The sequence below is a fragment of the Lissotriton vulgaris genome, chromosome 2_2, assembly GCF_964263255.1.
Source record: "Lissotriton vulgaris chromosome 2_2, aLisVul1.2, whole genome shotgun sequence".
Classification (NCBI taxonomy): domain Eukaryota; kingdom Metazoa; phylum Chordata; class Amphibia; order Caudata; family Salamandridae; genus Lissotriton; species Lissotriton vulgaris.
In genome coordinates this window covers 281,659,210-281,674,659 of record NC_141688.1, presented here as the reverse complement: position 1 = coordinate 281,674,659, position 15,450 = coordinate 281,659,210, and the positions used below count along the sequence as shown (strand labels likewise).

At 45.6% G+C, this 15,450-nt stretch overlaps 1 long non-coding RNA gene across 2 annotated transcripts in view; it reads right to left on the bottom strand.

Moving 5' to 3' along the window:
- Nucleotides 1-15,450, bottom strand: part of LOC147729310 (uncharacterized) — a 120,352-nt gene that overhangs the window by 29,858 nt on the left and 75,044 nt on the right. The window lies entirely within an intron of this gene.

The following is a 15,450-nucleotide window of genomic DNA, read 5'->3' as shown; positions in this document are numbered from 1 at the left end:
AACACAGAACAAACAAGAAACAGATATGCGCACTTGAACCAAGAACTTAGGCCTACCAAAAATGAACTGATGTATCGATACCCAAACTAAACCAAATAGATTATCGTAACCAGAATAACCAGTGATAATCTTACGAAACCAAACCAAACCAAGAACCAAAAAGGATTTTAACAACCCTCACGAAGTAACCAACGAGCAACCACTAAATACTTAACTGAGGTACTGAAGACGTCACCAAGGAGAAACCCGTCACGTTTCGCTGTACTAAGGACTGCACCTCGGGTCCAAGACAGGGCGACGGTCAAGGCAACGGCCCACTGCAGCCGTCCTGAACGGGAACCCTCGTGGAAGAGAACTTCGGGCCACTTTTGCGATATGCCGGGATCGATGAAGTGGGGCGCCTCCCTCAGGAATCTTCACACGAAGCTTCTCGAACTCTTCAGGCTTTTGGACCGGTACCGAATGACGTCGCCCCACGTTGGGCGCCAATTGGAGTTCTGGACTTTTTGGTTCCGTCCAGAGGTGTCAGGGAACAACACCCGAAGACCCCGGAGTTCCACCTGCCTTGGTGCACAAATAAACAGAAACACGGGCTTCTCGATGGTGGCGTCAAAGACCAAAGGTTTATTACTGCAGGGACACAGAAGTCACAGAAACTACGCATAGGCAGTATCTAGGAGCCTGTTCGATTTGTACAAAGTGGGTTGCTCCTTATATACTAAAAATTAAGCTTCGGGCAAATTCTTTACATGTTAGTACATTCCCAAACCTTTGTGTCCTAAACAATAAATATTTGGCGTTGCACAGGAATCGTTGACAATATCTGATGTCAAAACATTACGAACGAGGGGTTCCCACTTTTCCATCATAATCTCATGTCAACTTTTCATTCAAGACCCGGACCGCCTCATCGTAAATTTCGTTACCTCCCCCTAATAAAGGCCCAGAAGGAAAGGAGCAGAGCCAGGTGTAGAAGATAGAGAAGCAGGATAAGGGATGTTTGTGGGTTGTAAATGGGCAAGGCTACCAGCTTCGGCCGCCTAATCATGATCAGGCCAACGACCACGAGAACCAGTATAGCAGGACTAGCCTCGGGCAGAGGAGGTAGCCTTTGTCGAGTCATGCAGCTACAGCGTGTTCTGTTCTAAGGTGCACGTGTCACTAGAGAGGTGAATCGCCGGTTAAGCCTACGTGTCCTTAATTGAAATGAAATGATCAGAGGTTATTGCGTATGTGAGGGCAAGAAACACAACATGGCTGCCATGATCTAAGATGGATGCCATGGGTAGATCAGAAATGTGTTTATAACAGGAGTACTCTTGCTCGTAGCATAGCGAAAACACCAGGATATGCTAAATGGATCATTTGCGGTTCGCTGATACCAATATTATGTATTTCCGACAATATTGAAAACACGGGTCCAAATTGTCTCGGAACCTCAGATGCTGGGTGTTTTCGAGGCATGCTGGTGCCTCTAAGAAGGCAAGCAGGTCTGCAGAAGAGTGCGTCACTTGCAAGGGCAGATAAGTGTCAGGCTTACAAGCGATACAAAGAGATTTCACAACTGGTCAGCAATTCTCAAAGGTCAGTAGGGTTGGGGTGGAGTCTGCAGGTCAGGTCGAGAGAGATATGAAGAGAGTGTCTCACAGGCCTAAACTTCTGAAAGCCCAGTAGGGCTTTGGGAGATAGTCATATGTCAATCCTGGGCTGTTTCTTTCGACTAGTCTTATTTGTGGAGAAGTGTGGCTCACTGGTTAGAGCAGGCAGACCCTGAAGCAGAGATCAGGTCAGACCCGGGACCAGGGTTCAATTCCCGACGCGGCAGGGTCTTGAGCTCAAATGTCCACGGACTCGATAATTCTCGCTTCGGTGCCTGACCTAATCATGGGTTCACACTCTGCAACTCTGGGCATTAAGCTTGCTTAATCTCCACAACGGCCCCCGCGGCGGGATGCCTGACTTTCACCTTGGGGATGCCCTGTAGGGGCTATCTCACAGGGAAAAGCCAGGACGGGTTCCCAAGGCAAGCGCTGAGATACCTCCCCGGTGATTTGAGCGCTAACTAAGAACATACAAAAAAGGCAATGCCTAGTGCCACATTAGGGCAGTAGTGGTCAGCTGCCTTAGGGTACCACAATATCACAAGCTGCGATGTACATTAGCGTTCACATTACAGGTCTTATGATCACCCTCTTAATACTAGGCATAAGCTGGGTTTTCGATAGTGCCGACCTAGAAGTCAAGCAACCAAGCACTTGAGAAGTCAAAGGGGGTGAGGCACGTCAAAACATTGTATACGGGCACACCAATCGGGAAGGGAGGGGATGCTTATCCACGGTGGATGAGGCCCTCCTTAAAGAGATGCATTTTCAGGTCAAATCTGAAATTAAGAATCGAAGGAGTGAAATATTCCATAACTTGGGGCTTATTTACAAGCCCTGTGCGCCACGGGAATGTAACTTTTCTTTAACGCTTCGGCGGCGCATAGGGCCGATCCATAGCTACCAGGACCAAAAAGCCACATTGCATGGTGTTTCAAGGCCTCCTACGTATGGTGTGAGGCAAAGCAGCGCAACTCGCTGTGCTGCCTCACACTTCCCCAGGGAGGCATGCAACGGGCACTGCGGCGTGTGTTCCCACTCAACGCCCATGGTTTTTGACACATTCCCAGATTTACAACATAGCTGGAATCTGGAAATGCGTCAAGACCCTGAGCCTCCACAGGGGCGGGGTAACAGTTGTTTTTATGAAGGAAGGTGTCCCTATCTGCACAAAAACAACCTGATTTGAGTGTCTGCATTGGTGCTGGGAAGCCAGTTGTGCACCAGCGCATATTCTCTGAAATCAGGTTTCTTCTTCCTCTAGACCTCCCAGGTCGTCTTGCTCTCTGTACCTGAAAAGAAGCAAAAGCCATAATATCTCCTGTCTAACAAGATGTTATCCACATTGGGCAGGAATCTATAACACTTCATTTGAACAAGTATTAATAAACAGTTGACATTCAACACATCTCTCAGTAATCCAATATTCCAACATATCACTTCTCAGGGCAGGATGATCCTCGCCTATGTGTCCATAGCACTTTAGCTGCGTCGAACGTTCAGCACCCAGTGCTGAACGTTCGAATAACGAGCACTGGCCCCTTGGCCAATGGTTGTACGCAGCACTGGCAAGGTATTGCTCGCGACGACCGTTGGCCGACGGCAGCGCTTAAGGGGTTAATAGAATCGAAAATTCTTGACGCAATAGCTAGATTTTTTTAATTCTTGGTCAGGAAAAGGACGCTTCTGATTATGCTAGTTTGAAGTTTTACAACCACATTAGATGTCACATCCATGATTGGCTTATGATAAAATGTCTTAAATGTCGAATCAGAAGACCAATCCGCTGCAACCATAATGTCCTCCAAACAAGAACCAGTCATAAAGGCCTTAGAGGCCATCGCTCCTCTCACTGAATGAGCCCCAAATATTGAGATGTCAACACCAGTTTCACTCAATAACCATTTGATCTATCTGGCTAAAGTCGCTGAAGAGACTCGGCGAAAAGGTTTCTGTAAAGAAATAAACAATTGACCTATTACATCGTTTTCTGAATTCACGAGTACAATTCTTGTAACATTTTAAGGATTATTGAAGGATCAGAGCATGGATATAATTTGCCTACAAGAGACCTGGATCACAATGGATTGATCCACTGAAGAATATATAGTGCTGAGCCGACCTGCGCTCCAAGTGAATAGAGGACATGCTAAAGGAGGACTCGCTATTTTGCTTAGCACAAATGTTTAGTTGGTCTTATAAAGAATTTTTCCCTGATTCCAACTTGATTCAGGCAATTAAGTTACATCTTAAGGATTCCCAGGATCACTTAAATACTCTGTTAATTGTAAACGCATATCTTCCTCCAGATGCATCCCATGCTCACCTATTAAAAGATCTATTTGTTTTTATCTCCTCTATTCTGAAAAGGGAAGATTGTAAGTCTCTAATGCTGGTAGGTGCTATGAATGCTAAAGTCTCCTCACACAGCATAAGGGTATTTTCTAACACCAAAAGAAATGAAGCCCTAAAAATCCCCACTGCCCAATTTCCGAAGTTTTGGGATTTGTTTTTAGCCATCATATGTTGATCTGTTTTAAATTTAATTGTACTTGTGCTTTGGTAGGTTCATGGAATTTTAAAGGCAGTAATGTAGGGTTTAATGTAAATAATGGTAGAATTCACTGGAACACTCAAGCGACAGTCATAGTAAAAGTAAATTTAACAGCTCTGATAAAATGATCAACACCATCTAGTTATGCATGAATATGATGAGGTGCCGGGTTTTTAGGAACCCGGTGGTGCCAGGGGATAACACCCGAAGACCTCTGAGTTCTCCCTGTTCCGGACCACAGAAACCAAGAGTCTTCTAGTTGAAGTCAGAGATCGAGTTTTATTGGCTGCAACCAAGTAACAAGCGTCCTAGAATTACAACAGCAAGGGTCGTAAGTTCTCAGGAGACTGTTCGTTTTTACAGAACCAGCCTTCTCCTTATATACAAAAATAACAGTTGCAGGCGAGAATTCTTGAGTTTACAATACGGTCATACACATGTTTCTACAATAAGGCAAAAAGCGAAGTCATGATGACCAACCCATATTTTAGATGTCCAGTTCGTGATGGATTACCCAGCCAGACCCAGAACTCCCATCAGATATCGATGAAACTCCAATAAAACCGGGCACCTCCTCGTCGTAAAACTTAGCCATAAACAAGGAACATGGACAGGTGTATGTGTGTAGAAAACATGGTCTGTATGTAGTGAATGATTTATGGCATGTTATGCATTGATGCTATCTTATTCGGCCACTGGGCGAGGAGCTGCCCAAACAGGTTTGGCTGGAGGCGGTGGAGTCAGTTCGGCCAGGTCATGGGGAAGTCAGCTAAGGTGGACGTGTCCTTTCAGATCAAACTCGGGCTTAATCAATTGACTATATGAGGGCAAGCCATAAGATGGATGCCGTTCACAAAATGGAGTCCGAGGGTTCAGAACGGAAACCAGGATTTAAGGGTGGTAGCATCACTCAATCATGATGCAAATGTATAGGGATAATGTCCTACTCATTACCGGTCTGTAGATACCAAATTTGTCATGGTACGACGATATTTTGTGACACGAGTGTTGGACCTCGGTACCATATCACAGCAGGGTCCAGAATTTCAGAACCACAGACCCTCCTTTTGCCCTCATTTTAGGCAATAACTCATGCTAATCTGAGTCCAAATCTGTATTAATGAATTCATGGAGATGCTGCTGTAGCATCATTCTGTTGCTCAATTCGTCCCTCGACACAGGCTTCCTTACACATGAAGTAGTACAGAGGCCACATATTGCAGGAGCGCCCTGTACAAACAGGCAGAACATAAACAGAACGGCTAAGATCATCCCAATGAAGATCAGAGTCTTCCATCCCCAGGCAGAGATCAGTTCCCAGAACCACCCTAGCAGGGACCAATCCCCTTTATCCACATGAAGGAAATCAGAGATTTTGTGCAGTTTGGAGATGGCCTGGTACACTGTCGGAGCATTATCAGGGATGAAAATGCAGCAACTGGATTGGATCACCCTACATACACCACCACGGTCTGCAAGTATGACATCTAGGGCAACCCGGTTCTTCAGAGTCATAAGCCGGTCCGACTGGAGCTCAGCCGTCAAATTACTAAGGGCACCGGCCATTTCGGTCACGGCGGATTCGACTACCCTTGTTAACTGGCGAATGTTCCTGCTGTTCACCATAGGCCCCCAAAACTGCAGAAAACCCTTTGCGAAGTCCCCAAACTCTTGACCCGCAGTGTCGTCTTGAGTCACGACACCCCTAACTGTCCTTGTCCGATGGTAATCTGCCCCGGCCGTGTAGGTGGGTGGCAGCAGAAACGAGATAAAACACGTGCCCGAGAAGTCAGGGGGCAATCATGTGTATGCTTTGTCATGGCAGATGAAGTATGTACCCTTAGCTGCCAAGAATGGAGGGGAAGTTCGGGATGCAAACACGTACGTTTCCGTGCATACGCTCTTCCCCAACTGTGCTTTGGGATCCCTGCCAATACCTTGCAGACATAGGTGACCTCGGTGGGGTACTAACCAAACCGGGGAGGATTTCTTTGTTTTCTGGCTCTTACTCAAGGAAATCCCATACTGAGTGATGTTCCATCTACTGTACGGGGTAAACTCATCCTTGGGAATCGTTCGATATGTGTCGATATCCCTGCTCATATTCCTTATTCCTGCCACTAGTGCCTAGTGCCTTGTTGCTGGAATTGCTCGCGGGGGATATGGTTCTATGGCAAACAGGAACATTGTCTGGAAAGCCCACAGAGAACCATAGTAACTGAATGGCAGGACGAAGTAAAGGATGCCATTATCTGTTGTGTGTGGCATAAGTCCACATATCCAACAGTTCGATGTGTTCATTATAGACTGGTGCTGGTGTAGGAGCTGGATGAATGAGTTATTTACAAATTCTAGTCTTCTGGCCGACTCGTGTTCAGGTAGAGGGTGAAAGGAGTGTGTAGGAACAGTAGGAGGAGGTGTGGGCTGAGTGTTGTTTACAAAGGTAACTTGAAACATGGATAGAGTATAGGCAATCAAGAACATCGTTATGCTACACAACATTAAAATACATAGTATCAGAAATCTTGTTCTGGCCATCACTGTGCATATTTGCTTTTTAAACTTCGTGGATCTAGCAGGTCTCTCTACCCTCGGAAACTCCATCCTCTAGTTGCTGCCCGCGGTGGGAGTTTGGTTCTGCCAAGGAGTGCTCTCTGTTCAGTCCGGGGTAATTCCCTCAGACCGACCAGAACCATTGACCTAGGCGTCCCCAGCTGCACTCCCCAGACTATATACCACGACCCTAGCAGCAGAACCGGATGGCGGTTCGAAAATCAAAAATGAGCAAGTTCCCTGGGCGAGAGAGCTGTAAAATCAAAAACAGTTCTTAGGGGAAAGGAAAATCGTATTAATTTGCTTTTATTAGTCCCTTTTTCTCGACCTCAGATTATATAGTTGTTTCCCAGGTATGGTGTGGTCTTCAAACAATGTTTCGGGTTCTGTAGTGTCCAACTGCATTGACGGCGGCACAAATCCTTGCAAAACACGATCACTCTCTTTTTCTGTACCAGTTCCTTTCAATCGTGCATCGCTGAAGGGTGCAAAGCGCGGTACGGACTCGGTCTCAGAGTCAGCGATTCCCTCCTGGACCCACCGGTCATATGGAAGAGGCAGAGGGACCCGTTTACAATGGGTCCCGTGGATCCAGTTCTTCTTTCCCTCCACCCGAACGGCTGATCTTGTGGAAAGAAGGACGAGGTATGGCCCGGTCCACCTGGGCTGTTCGTTCTTTGTTCTCTGAAAGTTCCTCACCAAGACCCAGGTGCCAGGTTCAATCGCCTGACCTGGATCATCAGATGCTGGAGGAGAGGAACTGTGAACCTGTTGGTGTAAAACACGCAATTTAGTTGTCAATTCGTGCAAATAGTCAAGCAGTACAGGATGCTCTATTTCGCTTAGCTTCCTAGGCCTTGGCACACCCCAGATGTTAGCTGGGCGGCCAAACACTATCTCGTAAGGGCTAAGTCCTAATCTAGAATGGACAATCATTCTGGTAGACAGGAGTGCTAAAGGCAGGGCCATTTTAGACCTGTGCTGGCTTGGATCTTGGCTAGTTTGAGTTTTAGAGTGCCGTTGTAGCACTCTACTAAACCTGCTGATTGGGGGTGATTTGCAGCATGAAACTTCTGGTGTATGCCTAGACACTCGCACACTCTCTTCATCACTCGTCTCACAAATTCACTTCCGTTATCGCTCCAGACCATTCTAGGCATGCCAAACCTAGGGAAGAATTCCTTGACAAGGGCTTTGGCAGTTGACAAGGCAGTGTTGTCCTTAAGGGGATACGCTTCCACCCACCTGGAGAAGGCGCAAACAACAACAAGCACCTATTTCAGATTGTTGCACCTCTCCATGTGGATGAAATCGAGCTGCAAAACCTCGAACGGATACGTTGGAGGCGCGAAATGACCAGCTGGAGTTGGGGTCCCCCTACCGGGATTGAACTTCAAACACACTATACAGTTCCTGACCAAATTCTCTGCGCATTTTGGGATACCACTTTTCTGCCATACTGGGGCCAACAGTTTACAGATTCCTTTCACGCTGACATGCGCCATTCCATGGGCCATTGTCACTACTGCAAGTACATATGCGTCAGGTAATGGCCATCGCTGATGTTCTGACAATTCGACCCAACAACCATTCGCATCCAATCTTCCCTTGCTTTCTCTCCATTCGTTCACCTCTTTTCGGTGGCATCAGCTTGTATGGACTTCACACTTTCAATAGTGTCCTCACACATACCCACATCAGCAATCCATCTAGCAGGACCTCCAACATACATCCGACTCATTGTGTTCCTTGCAGTCTCTTTCGCAACCTCGTCTGCAAATGCATTCCCCCGACCAACATCATCTTGAATCTTTCTGTGTGCACTGCATTTTACAATCGCAACTTGTAGTGGCAAAGTCAGTGACTCGAGGAGCTCGTTAACTAGCTGACCATGTTGGATTTTTGCACCATGTGACGTCAGGAACCCACGTTCACGCCACAATCTTCCAAATCTATGGGCCACGCCGAAGGCGTATTGGCTATCAGTATATACATTCACTCGCTTTCCTTTTGCCAACACACACGCTCTTGTAAGTGCAACCAACTCTGCTGCTTGCGCAGAATGGTGCGGAATGCGCGCGGCCTCTACAATCGTGTGCAATGTTGTTACAGCATATGCTGCAGTCGTATCACCATTTGGCAACTTGAAGCATGAACCATCAACCCATAAAGTATCATTACATTCAGGAAGGGGAGTGTCCTGCAAGTCTACTCTCCCTTTTGTCTCTTCTTCTGTCCTAAAGCAGCAATCATGTTTTCCAACCTCATCTGTCTTTGCCGGAATAGGCAATAACGTAGCGGGGTTGAGTGTGTCACACCTCTTTATGTGTATGTGACTTGCTAATAGTGTCAGCTCATAGCTGGACAGTCGAGCACTAGTTAAATGCTGTGTTTTCGTTCTGTTTAGTAAAATGTCTACTGCATGTGGGACCATAACGATCAGGGTATTATTCATGACTAACCCAGCAGACTGTCGAATACAGACAGCTGCTGCAGCAGTGGCCCTCAAGCAACTTGGTAATGCCTTAGCTACAGGATCTAGAGTTGCTGAGAAATATGCGCATGGGCGCTGTTTGTTCCCAAAGTATTGTGCCAGGACTGATAATGCGCAACCTTCCTTCTCATGGACATATAACGTAAAAGGCTTACTGCAGTCGGGGTTGCCCAACACAGGAGCCGAACACAATGCATCACGCAACTCGTGGAAACTTGTCTGACAATCTTCAGACCAAGGCATAGGCATCTTTATGGATTAGTGCCAGCAAAGGTTTAGCCAATAGGGAGAAGTTCGGTATCCATTGTCTACAGTACGATGTAATGCCCAAGAAGGCACGCACTTCTCTTTGTGTCCTTGGGGCACTCAATCTTGCAATTGCCTGTATTCTTTCTGGTGTCAGTCTCCTTCCCTCCTTTGATAAGATGTGACCTAAGTCGGTCACTTCTTGTCGACAAAATTGCAGTTTTAAAAGAGAGACTTTGTGCTTCATGTCACATAAATGACGCAACAACGACAATGTGGCTTTCTTGCAAATCTCTTCAGTATCCGCAGCGATCAGTAGATCGTCTACATACTGAATCAGAGTCGCACCATCAGGTAGAACAATCGTGTCAAGTTGTGTTTTCAGAGCTTGACTGAATATAGATGGACTTTCACAGTAGCCCCGAGGAGCGTGTTTGAAGCGGAAGCTTCGTCCTCCTAAATTGAAGCCAAAAATATCTCTGCTCTCCTCAGCAATCGGGATGCTGAAGAAGGCGTTCTTCAGGTCAATCACCGAAAACCAAGTGGCTGAAGCTGGAACCATAATCAATAGTGCAGTAATGTCAGGGACAACTGGAAATTGTGGCACAACAATCTTATTCACTTCTCTGAGATCAATCACAAATCTGTACACAGGGGCCTGTGAAGGATCAGTACGCTTTAAGACAGGCAGAATAGGACTGTTACAAATGTTGCCCGTTGTCTCTTCAATGACATCTTTCTCGATCAGATCGTAAATAATCGTCAAAAACGCTTACTCACATTCGCTAGAGATCTTGTATTGTGGAATACGTGGCAACCTAACATTGGCTTTCAATGTTATGATATACGGTGCTATCTCCAAAAGACCTACATCATTAGAACCACTAGCCCAAAGTATATCTGGAAGAGATGACAATTCAATTGGAATATTCTCCTTTGCCAAATACATTGGAGAAATCACTTTCTTACCAAGTGTAAGTTGTACTCCAGAAGGAGAACAGTACAAAGTCGCATATAATCTTTTTAACAAATCCAAACCTAACACATTTTCGCCGTAACCTGTTGTAAGAATGAGGGGTGCTTCTAATTCGCATGGGCCAACAGAAAGGGGCATAGGACTAGAGATCGGGTTTCTAACCGGGGCGCCAGAAAAACCTACTGAAACATTCATTTCGCCAGACAAAGGTGCGCCAGGAAGTTTTGAGTGCATAATCGAACTTTTTGTAGTACCAGTATCCAGCAGAAATGGCTCCGACACTCCTGATGTAATCACCTCAACATAGGGTCCATTCTGATCTACTGGAACTGAAACAACTCCCTCTCTTTGTCCATGGCTGTCCTAGCAATTATTACCCTCATTCTCGTCTTCTGCGTAGTAGTCATCAGCATAGTACTGAGCTGACCTAGAAGACGCATTATTCTGTTGATCAAAGCTATTCATAGAATTCTGAGGCGGAAAGGAAGTGGTGTTCTAGGGGAAATTTCCACGGCCCCTACCCCTAGGAGCCTGTTGAACACCTCTACCTCTTGCACCGGAAACCCCATTTAGGCGTCGCGCCAGAGCTGGACAATTATTTTTGAAATGACCCTCTTCTTTGCAATAGGCACACTGATTCGGGCCGTACGGCAAACGCTGATGGGAAAATTCGTTTCCTTGCGGGTTTCTCGAATACTGCTGTGGCTATTGGTAATTGGGCTGACTAGGAGTGCGAGGCGGATAGGCTTGCTGGAGAAGAACTTTAGTTTTTAAATCTTTAGTCTTTTTGTCTGCCTTATCTAGCTCGTCTTTGCGTCTATTTTCGTAGTACTGGGCTGTGGCTAAAATCTGCGCTGACGTGGAAACAGCCCAAGCACTCTCTGAATCTTTCAATTTATTGCACAGTTCAGGAAGCAAATTATGTACAAATTTATCTACAAACAATCTTTGACCACCTTCGGTAGCCATATCCTGACCACTATGATCGATGAAAGTCTCTTCAAATCTCGTGAAAAAGTCAGACACGTTCTCATCTTTCTTTTGCTTGCACGCAGACAACTTGTCCCAATTTACACGCAATTCAGGCATTAAAGTCTTCATGTACGTGATAATTCTACCAGGAAGTTCAGCTATTAAAGGCTCAGGTTTGGAACCACCAACTTGTCTAGCATCTGCAGCAGTAATATTAGCCCACGTGCCACCTAGTTCTTGATCATGATCTGCATGACGAATTTTACTCCATAAAGGCTATGGAACGACGTTCCCAAACAACATGTCTACATCTGCTAAATTCATTATACATGAGCTGGCAGTCTGTGATAACTCCTTATAATACCCTGCAGGATTTTTACGTGGATCAGGTAATGTCTGCTTGAGTGCTAAAACTTCGGATCTTTTCCAGGGAACATGTACCCATACACGCTGGAAATGCGGTGGAATTGGTGGATGTGCATTTGCATCACCTTCCCTCCAAACTGGAGGAACTTCTCTCATAGGGTACTGTCGCGCCTTTTTCCTACCTAACACGTCATCCTCGTACAGTGATCTAGAGACATTTCCTTTACTCCTATAAGATAATAACAGATCTATTGCTTTTTCAACATCGGCACCTACAATCATGCCTTCATAGAACTTAAAACGCATACGAAAGAATTCCTGCATTTTGCGTTTGGGATCATTTGTCTCCAAGTCTTCGCAAAGATATACGCACATTTCCTCGAATACATATCTCTGAGTGGGTGCATCCCATTGTCGGAAGACTTCCATAACAGACTGAACATCATATCTAACAGTGTCAGTAACCCATTTGCGTGCTAACTCATTCAGCACTTCTCTTTCCTCATAATCAGGCAGTTGACTACGCAACTGTCTACGTCCTGTTTTAGGGGTCGTTTTAGGCGACCCAAAGAAAGGTGAGAACAGACCAGTGACAGTACTTGCCACTCTCTGTCGAACAGAAGGAGAAGCTTGTGGAGAGGCAGATGTGCCAGAAAAGACAGGCTGATGCAAAGAGGAAGTCGAAGCAACAGCAGAAGAAGTCGAGGCAGTGGCAGAAGTAGTATCAGGATAAACAGGTGGAGCGGTAGGCAAAGTTGTAGGAGAAGTAGACGGAGTATGTAGCAAAGGCGGCAGCCCTTGAGAAGGCTGCGCCGGAGAAGTAGGAACCAGCTGAAGAGGAGCTGGTGCTTGTGCAAGAGCTGCATTTCGTGCGCCAGGGCGCGGTATAACAAAACGCTTCGGGGGTCCAGTAATACTCGATGTGTATGGGGGTGGTGAATTCAATAACTGGGACATTAATGGATCTTTCTCGGATGTTTCCTTTGAGTCTTGTCCTTCATGAGGCAACATCGGGTAGCATTTATCTACTGCTAGTTTCTTGCTTCTGAGCATTTGTTCACTTTCCTGCTCTTCCTCATTATCCCTGTATGCAATGGCAGCTTGCACCATAGACATACCTCTTTTATTTTTCTTAGCTAATTTCATTTCTTTCTGTTTGGCTTCTTTGCGCCGTAAACGAAAAGAGTCAAACATCGCCGGCCGGGCTTTCTTCTTGAATAGTTTGACCTCGAGGTTATCTAAAATTTCTGCGTCAAAACTACCATATTGGGGCCATTTTAAAACACCATCCTTGCGGGTGTATTTTATCCATACCTCATTATATGTGATAGGGCCTACTCCGTGCTTTATATATAACTCATATGTTGGAGTTCCAATCGGAGGAACCGGACACGAATCCTCTAATCGGGAGTCCTTACTACAACCAAGACAAAACAAGTTTCCAAGTCTGCTAAGACCAGGCATCTTTGCTCACTAGTCTAGCTTCAAACTTCAAGGGATTATCTAATTATGATATTCTCGTGAATACACGAATCCCTCGGTTTTGGCGCTTGCAAGTTCCAAACAAGGTGTACCTCAGGGATACCAAAGACTAAGAACCAAACCAAGGGCTAGGAGACGCTCCACTTATACTTAACTGAAGTATTGAAGATCGGTGACGTCACTAGAAGACTCGTCTATCGTTTCGCTCTACCAAGGATCACTGGGTCCAAAACAGGGCGATAGTCAGGGCAGCAGTCCTTCGTAGCCGTCGGGACGCGGGGAACCTCGCAGAAAAGACCTTCGGAACCAGGTCGACATACAGGGGTCGCTGAAGTGGCTGGCCGTCCTCTGGAATTTTCACACAAAGCTCCTCACGAACATCTGGCTTGGACCGTCACCGCTTGATACCGCCCCGAGTTGGGCGCCAACTGAGGTGCCGGGTTTTTAAGAACCCGGTGGTGCCAGGGGATAACACCCGAAGACCTCTGAGTTCTCCCTGTTCCGGACCACAGAAACCAAGAGTCTTCTAGTTGAAGTCAGAGATCGAGTTTTATTGGCTGCAACCAAGTAACAAGCGTCCTAGAATTACAACAGCACGGGTCGTAAGTTCTCAGGAGACTGTTCGTTTTTACAGAACCAGCCTTCTCCTTATATACAAAAATAACAGCTGCAGGCGAGAATTCTTGAGTTTACAATACGGTCATACACATGTTTCTACAATAAGGCAAAAAGCGAAGTCATGCTGACCAACCCATATTTTAGATGTCCAGTTCGTGATGGATTACCCAGCCAGACCCAGAACTCCCATCAGATATCGATGAAACTCCAATAAAACCGGGCACCTCCTCGTCGTAAAACTTAGCCATAAACAAGGAACATGGACAGGTGTATGTGTGTAGAAAACATGGTCTGTATGTAGTGAATGGTTTATGGCATGTTATGCATTCATGCTATCTTATTCGGCCACTGGGCGAGGAGCTGCCCAAACAGGTTTGGCTGGAGGCGGTGGAGTCAGTTCGGCCAGGTCATTGGGAAGTCAGCTAAGGTGGACGTGTCTTTTCAGATCAAACTCGGGCTTAATCAATTGACTATATGAGGGCAAGCCATAAGATGGATGCCGTTCACAAAATGGAGCCCGAGGGTTCAGAACGGAAACCAGGATTTAAGGGTGTTAGCATCACTCAATCATGATGCAAATGTATAGGGATAATGTCCTACTCATTACCGGTCTGTAGATACCAAATTCGTCATGGTACGACGATATTTTGTGACACGAGTGTTGGACCTCGGTACCATATCACAGCAGGGTCCAGAATTTCAGAACCACAATGATTCGCCTCAAATTGATCTTTAGGAAGTTTATTCCCGTAATATTGGTTCTTTGGCAGCATTATGTAAATCATCGCGTATTCCAATTTAACAGAAATCCTATTTTAATCCAATGCTCACCTTAAATAGGGAAATTAATAAATTGCTGAGGGCCCAGTTCCTGAACTTTTCTAATGAACGTAGTAATTTAATCAATTTATTGAAGAGGAAAAGGCAGAGGAAAAAACGCTCTCTGAAGCAATTAAAGAAAGATGGTGCATGGGTGCAGTTAAAAGAGGCAGCCTCCAAAAACAACTCCAAAAAATTTTGGGAAGTAATTGCAGACTGCTGCGGTACAAGAGTAAAATCTCTTCCCATTCCTATTAAAGACGTGGATTGGAAAATCCACTTGGTAGGACTATACGCAGGAAAAATTAACTCCCCTAGTTTTTCCCTGCTGTTATTGACCCTTTGGAAACACACTTATCAAACTATGTACACTCAGTGAGTGACATAGTTGGATTTTTTTTTAAATGAGATCCTCAGGAGCAATGGGTCCGGATGAAATACAGAAGGCCATAATAAAAAAGTAACCACTTCTGTGGGCCACGTTTTTAGTCCCTCTGTTTAACTTTTGCAATTCTCAGGGGAAGACATTGCCGTCGTGGTCTGGTAGTATTTTAATCCTGTTACATAAAAAGGGCCCTAGATCTCATCTGGGCAACTATAGACAAATAGCTTTACTAGATCCAGTGGGAAAAATATTTGCAAAAAGTATCCTTGATCATCTCACGGAATGGGTCAAGGAGAATAAGGTCCTCTCTATAGAACAAGCAGGTTTTAGAAAAAATCATTCGACATTGGATAATATCTCCATGTTGAAATTAATAGAGGAGAA